Here is an 8,572-nt window from a genome sequence, read left to right as displayed (position 1 = left end):
AGGACCCTAGATGGTTAAAAGGAGGGTCAGCAAAGATGAGGGAAACTTCCATGAAACAGATTATACAATAACCACAATGGACTTGTGTGCACCAAAGATCATGAAGATGTTAAAGGAGAGCTGATCTTCAGGAAAGTAAACTCATGAACTGTAATATCCCTTTGAGCTAGCCAAACCTGCAGCCTCTCCCATTTCTGTTACCCAGCAGTCAGTGTGGTGCTGGGCTGCACATTCAAACCAGAGTGGTTTCTGAAGACATGTCCATCCCTGTAATGAAGAACTCCATCTTTGTGAGCACATGGGGCTGACCAGGTCAGTTCAGAGAGAGTTCTTCTTACTACTCAGGAGGACATGGGTGTCCACACCATAGTGACCATCACAGGTCTTCACCCAATGGATGAGTCTCCTCTCTGAAGGAGTACGATGTAGGGTCAAGGGAACTAGGAGCACAAGCGTCATCCACCTTTAATGATGATGAAGGGCCAGCCTTAGTTAGCCCTGGTCAGGCTTCTGGCATGTTGGAGACAGATCTAGTGCCTTGTTCCTTATGCCCTTCCCCTTAGACCACTTGGTGCTGCACGGTATTTGAGGCACAGCCTATGTTCCTCCCCATGGGAAGGTGCGTGCAGCGTGAAGCTGTGCCCATGGTTGGACCATCTGCTCAGAGCACGCTTCACAGGGACTCTATAGTTCTGGGGTAGCACTATATATTATACCACCTCCTTACTCTTCCCTTAACTCCTAGCAATCTCTGGTCTTCTTTTGTCTCCATGGAAGTTGCTAGTTGTTTTTTTTTAAAAAATTTTATTATTAATTTCAATGAAAATTTACAGAGACTTTGGATTTCTATTCATTCATTGTTGCACTTCTCTCCCCTCCCAACCTTCCCCCCAGTACACTCTACTCTTTGAAAAGTAATAGAAAAATCCTTTCATTGTTTTACAATTCCTCCCCCCAGGTCCACTCCACTATGCAGCCTTCGCTCTGGACTCCTGTCTTGACAAACATACCTAGTCACATATCCCTTTTAAACAGTTTTCTCCCTCATCTGTTTCAATGCAATATACATTATTGAACCCATCTTTCTCAGTTTCCCCCCAACCCTGAGGTCAGTCCTGTTTTATAACAGTGGCACCATGGAGTATTTGTCCTTTTGTGACTGGGATACTTCACTCAGAATAATGTCCTCCAGGGTCACCCGTTTTGAATAATATTGCATGAGTTCCTTGTTTTCAATGCAGCATAGTATTCCATTGTGTGAATATAACGGGCACCTAGGTTGTTTCCAACTCCTTGCTATTGTGAAAGCTGCGATAAACATGGGTATGCATATATCTGCTTGGATGTCAGTTATGGTCTCTTTGGGGTATATTCCCAGTAGTGGAATTGCTGGGTCAAATGGTATCTCTATTTGAAAGTTGCTATTGTTAGTAGTGGTTGTCTTTAAATTGCTTTTGACTCCTGGAGATCCTAAGTGTGCAGAGCAGAGCTCTCTAAGGTTTTCCAGGCTGTGACTACCCCAGATCATCAGGCCTTACTTCTAAGCACTTTTTAGTAGGTTTGAACTGCTATACTCTTGGTCAGTATCTCAGTGCTTAACGCTTTATACTAGCCATGTTGTTGCTGTGTACCATAGAGTCAGAACTGACCCATAGCTGACCCTCTGGCAGATTTTCAGAGGCAGTTAATCATACATTCTCCTTCACAGCAGCTGGTGGCCTCAAACCATGTGCCTTCTAGATTGCAATGCAGTTTCTGGCCACTAGGCCACCAGAGCTCCCCATGATTCCCATATCACCCATTACTTCACATATTTCATGTCCATGGGATAATACAGTAGTTGTCCTTTTTGACATAGTTCACTCAACATGTCTTCAAGGTCCACTGTGTCACAACATGTATCAAAATGTAGTTTCCTTTATGGCCTACCAGCGCTTCATTATGTGAGAGGACCACCTTTTGTTTATAAGTCATCTGTTGATGGACTTAGGTTGTTTCCACCTTTTAGTTGTTGTGAATAGTGCTGCAGTGAATATTGGTGTCCAAGTGTATTGTATTTGCTTTCAATTCTTTGGACTATACTAAAAGGAAGAAAATTGCCAGAATTCCCAAAACTTTCAAACAAACAAACAAACAAACAAACAAACACACACAAACGCTATTATCCTGCTCCCTCACTGCATAACTCATCTTAGTAGAAATCCCATAGACCTGGAAGTACAGTGAATACATAAAGCAGAGGGTCTGGAGCCCGTCTGTGATTGGACTCACAGCAAACAGCAGCCGTGAAGAGCAGACGGCCAGTGGTCAGGGTGCTCTCCCAGGCCAGTGCTACTTATTTGAGTCCAGCTTTTCATGTCAACTACAAGAAATTACTAATGTATTGATTGGTTTCATACTGGATTATAGGAATTGGTAAAATTAGAGTACCAGATATAGGATTTCAAAGGACAGATTAAACTTCAGGCTAGACAAAGATGAAGAGAGCATGTGAAGGTGGTTCGGAGGAAATCACCTGTTGTTGTTATTGTTGGTTTTAGGTGCTTTCGAGTCAAGCACAATTCACAGTGACCCTGTGAACAACAGATCTGAACCCAGTCCTGTCCTGTGCCATCCTCACAATCTCTGACACACTAGAACCCATTGCTGTGGTCTCTGTCAATTCACCTGGTTGAGGGTCTTCCTCTCCTTTGCTATTCTTCCACCTTTCCAAGCACAATGTCCCTCTCCAAGGAATAACTCTTCTAGCAACATGTCCAAAGTATGTGAGACAAAGCTTGTCCTATTTACCTCCAAGGAGCACTTTGGTTGCACCTTCTCCAAGACACATCTGTTTGTTCTTCTGGCAATCCATGGGATGTTCAGAACTCCTCTCTGACACTACAGTTCAAAAGCATCAATTCTTCTTCTGTCACCTTATTCAATGTCTAGCTCTCAGATGCATAGCAAGTGATTAAGAAGATTATGGCCTGAATCAGGCTCACTTTAGTCCTCAAACTGACATCGTTATTCCGCAATAGTTTAGAGAGGTACGTAATTACAGGTTTTCTCAGTACAATACATCTCCTGGTTTCCTGACTGCTAGTACCAAGTATATTGATTATGGATTCAAGTAAGAGGAAGTCATTGACAGTTTTAATCTTTTTGTCTATCATGACAGCATTTGCCCAGTGGCAAAGATTTTTGTTTTCTTGATGTTGAGATGCAATCCATATTGAAGGCTGCAGTTTGACCTTCTGCAGCAAATGCTTCAAGTCTTCCTCACTTTTAGCAAGCAAGGTTGTATCATCTACATACTAAAGGTTATTCATGAGTCTTCCTTTAATTATAATGCCTCATTCTTCTTCAGAGTCCAGGTTCTTGAATAATTTGCTAGGCAAACAGATGAAGTAGGTATGGAAAAACAATAAAATCCTGATGTATGTCTTTCCTATTTTTAAACCATGTGGTGCTCCCTTGTTCTGTTTTCACAGTAGCCTCTTGATCTAGATATGTCATTTTGTAGTTAAGTGCCATCGAGTCATAGACGACTCATAGTGACCCTATGAACAAAAGACCTGAACACTTGCATAACTTTCATTGTTTCTCCATGTTCGTCATTTCCAGAGGCAAGCTATTTCAGAAGTAGATGCCCTCCTGCTTCCAAACCTAGGTATAGGTTTATCTGCCTCAGGTACAAGTCCCAATCCTTCGGTACAAGCCCCTTCCAGGAGGAAATCACCTAAAGTGAGTGAATGTGGAGGGGAGTTACTCTAGGTTGAGTGGCCTGAAAATCCTTTTTTGAGGACTTGACATTTGAGCTAAGAACCAAATGACAGAAAATCCAGCCTTAGAGAATAATGGGAGCAGAAGGGCAAGAGTCTTTTTCTTGTGTGCAAGCTTGGCAGGGCCTGATTGGCTTATCCTGAGAACAGAGCACAAAGCCCTGAAGTCCAAGTGAGAAGGCACAAGGGGAAGGAAAAGGCATGGTGGGGTGGGCCTGGCCTTAGAATGTTGGTCTCCAGAGACTTTTTTTTTCAGCTAAAGGGAAGAAAGACTTTCTAGCAATGAGAGATGCCAGACATTCATTAACACTTTTACTCACTCACCCATTCTCTCAATTACGCACTCACTCAATTGCTTCTCTACTCATTCACTCCTTCACCAACTCATCCTTTCACTTGTTAATTCATCCAATCACTTACTCATTCATTCATTTGTTTACCTACTTGATCATTCATTTACTCATCAATGGTAATTCTTTCATCTACTTGTCTGATTCTTGTTGGTATTCACTATATACCAGGCACTGTGCTCAAAGTGATGGGTAATATTGAGACAGACCAAACCTAGACACTTTCTTCCTGACAGGTCACAGTTGACAAATGAAACAGATAGGTAACTGTAAGAGCAGACAGAATACAACACTAGCTTAGGGAAAATACCAGTGTGCTGCAGAGTGTGAAAGAAAAGAAGATATGAGGTGAACCTCTAGGAAGCCATGCTCATTGCAGATGTGGGGATATCAGAGAGGGCCCCCTGTTTGGAGAAACATTTAACTGGAATATTAAAGTCCCTTACAGTCCTGCAATGCTATATTTTAAGACCACAGTAGTCATTCATAGGCCATGGGAAGTAGGGAGGGAAGGCTGAGCCTTACTTACTAGTCCAAAGAGGAAGCAACTGTGTAAGCACATGATGGTGGTGACAGTCATGTGAGAGAAGCCCTGGGGTATCAGAAATGAGGACAAAAATGGGGACATTGGAACATGCCCTACTTAGTTCCAGAACTTAGTGAGTGTGAGAAGCTCTGGTGGGAGAGAACAGCTCCATGTTCTCCTCAGTCCCTCACCACCTCCTTCCATCAAGGTCATCCAGACTTCTGGGAGCAGGAAGTATCGGAGATGTCCTATTTGGGAACCATGTTGTCACCTCTCTTTTCTCACTCTAATCTCTAACTCAAAGCCTGACCCATTTCACAGTTACAGACACCTGGAGAGCGCTGACTCCTTGTACTCTCTGCTCCATCCTTTCTCTCTTCTCACCCAAGAGCTGGACCACCTTTCTCCCCTGAAGTTCTTGGCCTCATTTTAATATCTCCTGGTTTATCTCTTGCCTGGATCTCACACATGGGCAGCTTCCTAGCCAGGATTTTGTGTCAAAGTGTCTTCATGATGCACTCTTCACAAAACCCATATGATAACTGCTTCAGAGCACTTCATGTCTCCCCCCTCGCCACAAATCCCAGATCTTTGGCCAGGCTCAGGGTCAGGCCATGTCTGCCTTCACTCATCCCTTCTATTTTTAAATTCAAATCCTCTCACTTCACATGTCACCTCAAGTGCTCCTGGGGACATATAACTTTCATGAGAAGAGGATAGGGAACAGGTTGTTGTTGTTGTTATGTGCTGTCGAGTCACTTGCGACTCATAGTGACCCTATCTACAACAGCCCTAAACTCTGCTCTGTCCTGTGCCAATCGCACTGTTTCTGACACTCCCATCCCAATTATCTCAGTCACTGAATCAATCCACCTCATAGAGGACCTTCCCCTCCTGCTCTGTCCCTCCACCCTTCCAAGCATGATGTCCTTCTCCAAGGACTGGTCTCTCCTCACAACAAGTCCAAAGTATGTTAGACGGAGCCTCAGAATCCTTGCCTCCAAGGAGCCACCCGGTTTAACCCTTTCCAGGACAAATCTGTTTTTTTTCCTAGCAGTCCATGGTATTCTCAATACTCTTCTCCAGCACCACAGCTCAAAGGCATCAATTCTCCTTCTATCCTCCTTGGTCATTATCCAACTCTCTGATGCATAACAAGTGATTGTGAAGACCATGGCCTGTATCAAATGCACCTTAGTCTCCAGAGAGACACCATTGCTCTTCAGTACTTTGGAGAGGTCCCTAACAGCAGACTTTCCCATGGCAATGCTCCTTTTAATTTCCTGGCTGCTGGTGCCAAGAGTGTTGACTGTGGAGCCAAGCAAACTAAAGCTGTGAACAATCTCAATCTCATCACCATCCATCCTGATGCTGACAATTGGTCCAGTGGTGAGAATCTTTGTCTTCTTGACATTGAGCCTCAATCCATATTGGAGGCTGCAGTCCTTGACACTCTGCAGCAGGTGCTTCAGGTCCTCTTCATTTTCAGCAAGCAGGGTTATGTCATCTGCATAATGCAGATTGTTGATAAATTGTCTACCAATCTTGACCCCACATTTCTCCTCATAGAGCCCAGCCTCCCAGATAATCTGTTCTGCATATAGGTTAAAAATGTATGGAGACAGGATGCATCCCTGGCGTACGCCCTTCCCAATTTTGGACAATGCAGTGTTCCCTTGCTCTGTTCTGACTACTGCCTCTTGGTTCAAGAATAGGTTTCGCGTTAGAATGATCAAGTGTTCTGGGATTCCCATTCTTCTCAGTCAGCCTTCTTAGCTGATTCTGAGAAGGGAACAGGTAGGAGATGTGAAGAGGAGCTCCCCTCTCCAGCAGTGAGAAGCTGACTCTGTGTCCTGTCTTTAGCTTTCCTCTCTAATTGCCATTTGGGGCAGACTAAGTCTGACTGAGAAACAGGTGATGGATAACCACAGTGAGGGAGCTTGAGTGTGACGTAGGATATGCAGGGGCCCCAAAGAGAAAGCTGGCCAGCGCCTACGTAGGAGGCGCACATGTACATACCTATACATGCTATCCTGCTATAAAAGAAGAGGTGTGGTACTAAGGATATTATTGCTGATGTCAGATAGATGTTTTCTGAAAGTAAAGAATACCATAAGGACATTTACTTATATTTTATTGACTATGCAAAGACATTTGACTATGTGGATCACAACAAATTATGGCTATCATTGAGAAGAATGAGAATCCCAGAACACTTAATTGTGCTTTTGCAAAACCTATACTTAGACCAAGAAGCTATTGTCTGAGCAGAGTATGGGAACACTGCATGGTTTAAAATCAGGAGAGGTGCACATCAAGGCTGTACTCTTTTCCATACTTCTTCTATCCTTATGTTGAACAAATCATTTGAGAAGTTGGACTCTGAAAAGAATGTGACATCAAGATTGGAAGGAGACTAATCAATAGCCAATATTATGCAGATGACACAACGTTGCTTAATGAAGGTAAAAAAGCCCTGAAACACTTGTTGCAGAAAATAAAAAGCCACAACCTTTAATATGGATTACATCTCAGCCTCAAGAAAACAAAAAAACTCACTACTGATCTAAGAGGAAACATTATGATAGATAGAGAAAGGACAAATTGTCAACAACTTCATCTTACTTTAATCCACAATCAATATCCTTGGTACCAGCAGTCCAGAAATCCAAAGACATACTGCATTGGGAAAATCCAATGCCAAGAACCTTCCCAAAGTTCTGGTAAAACCCTACCCAATGTTAATGGGTCTGAAAGACTACACAGAGTGAAACAGCTCAGTCACAAATGTACAACTATTGATAAGCCCACTATTGGAATAATAGAATTAAGAGGGGGTAGGAGAGTGGGGCAAGAATGGACAGCTGATGAACACTGCACTGGAATGAGTGAAAGAAGGGGCCATCTGGAAGAAATGATGGTTAGAAAATATGCCTGTGACAATTAATAGTCTTACAAGTAGAATTGGAGGAGAAAAGAAGAAAAACTGTGCATGAAAGGATGAATGAAACCCATCTCTTTGTACATTTTGACTAAAAGAAAAAACAATAACCTCTTCAAAGTTGTAAGAAGCAAAGATGTCAGTTTAAAGATGAGGGTGGCCTTGCTCTAGGCCTTTTCTTGGCAAATATTTTCAATTATTGCTATGCATCTGAATGTTGGGCAATAAATAAGAATAGAAGAATTTATGCTTTTGAGTTGTGGTTTGGAAAATTAATACTGAATATCCCATGGATTGCCAAAAGAACAAGCAAATATATCCTGGAGAAAGTCCATCCAGGATGCTTCCTTAAGAAGAAGATGAATAAATTCCATCTCACGTATTTTGGGCATATAAGGAGAGGTCAGTCCTTGGTAAAGTACATCATGTTTGATAAGGTGGAGGGTGATCAAAAGACAGGAAAATCATCCATGAGATGGACTGACAATAACTGTAAAAATGGACTTTAGTGTATCAGAGAGGAAGTGAACAGTGCTGGACAGGGCAGAAGTCAGATGTGCTCTTTGTAGGATCACTACAGATCAAGGGCACCTAATGACAACAAATACTGTAAGGGTTAGAGTCATAGCAAACTTCCATTGGGTTTCCAAGCCTGTAGATTGAAACAGGAGACTGGCTGTCTTTGTCCTGAGGAGGTACTAGTGGATGCAAACTTCTGGGACACAGAGTCTTAGGCTAGCAGCACATCCCCCTGTAGACTAGACTACCAGTATAGCTCCCTGAAAGTACTATTATTATCATTGTTAAAACCAGCATGTAGCTGATCCTCCAGTGGGCTTTTAGAGGCTGTAAACGCAGATGACACAACCCTGCTCGCTGAAACTGAGGAGGACATCATGCACTTACTGCAGAGGGTCAAGGACTGCAGCCTTTAATATGGACTGAGGCTCAATGTTAAGAAGACAAAAATTCTCACCACTGGACCAATCGG

This window comes from Elephantulus edwardii, unplaced genomic scaffold, assembly GCF_000299155.1.
Source record: "Elephantulus edwardii isolate Elephantulus edwardi_28Jun2011 unplaced genomic scaffold, EleEdw1.0 scaffold00129, whole genome shotgun sequence".
NCBI lineage: Eukaryota > Metazoa > Chordata > Mammalia > Macroscelidea > Macroscelididae > Elephantulus > Elephantulus edwardii.
This window is presented reverse-complemented; position numbering follows the sequence as displayed.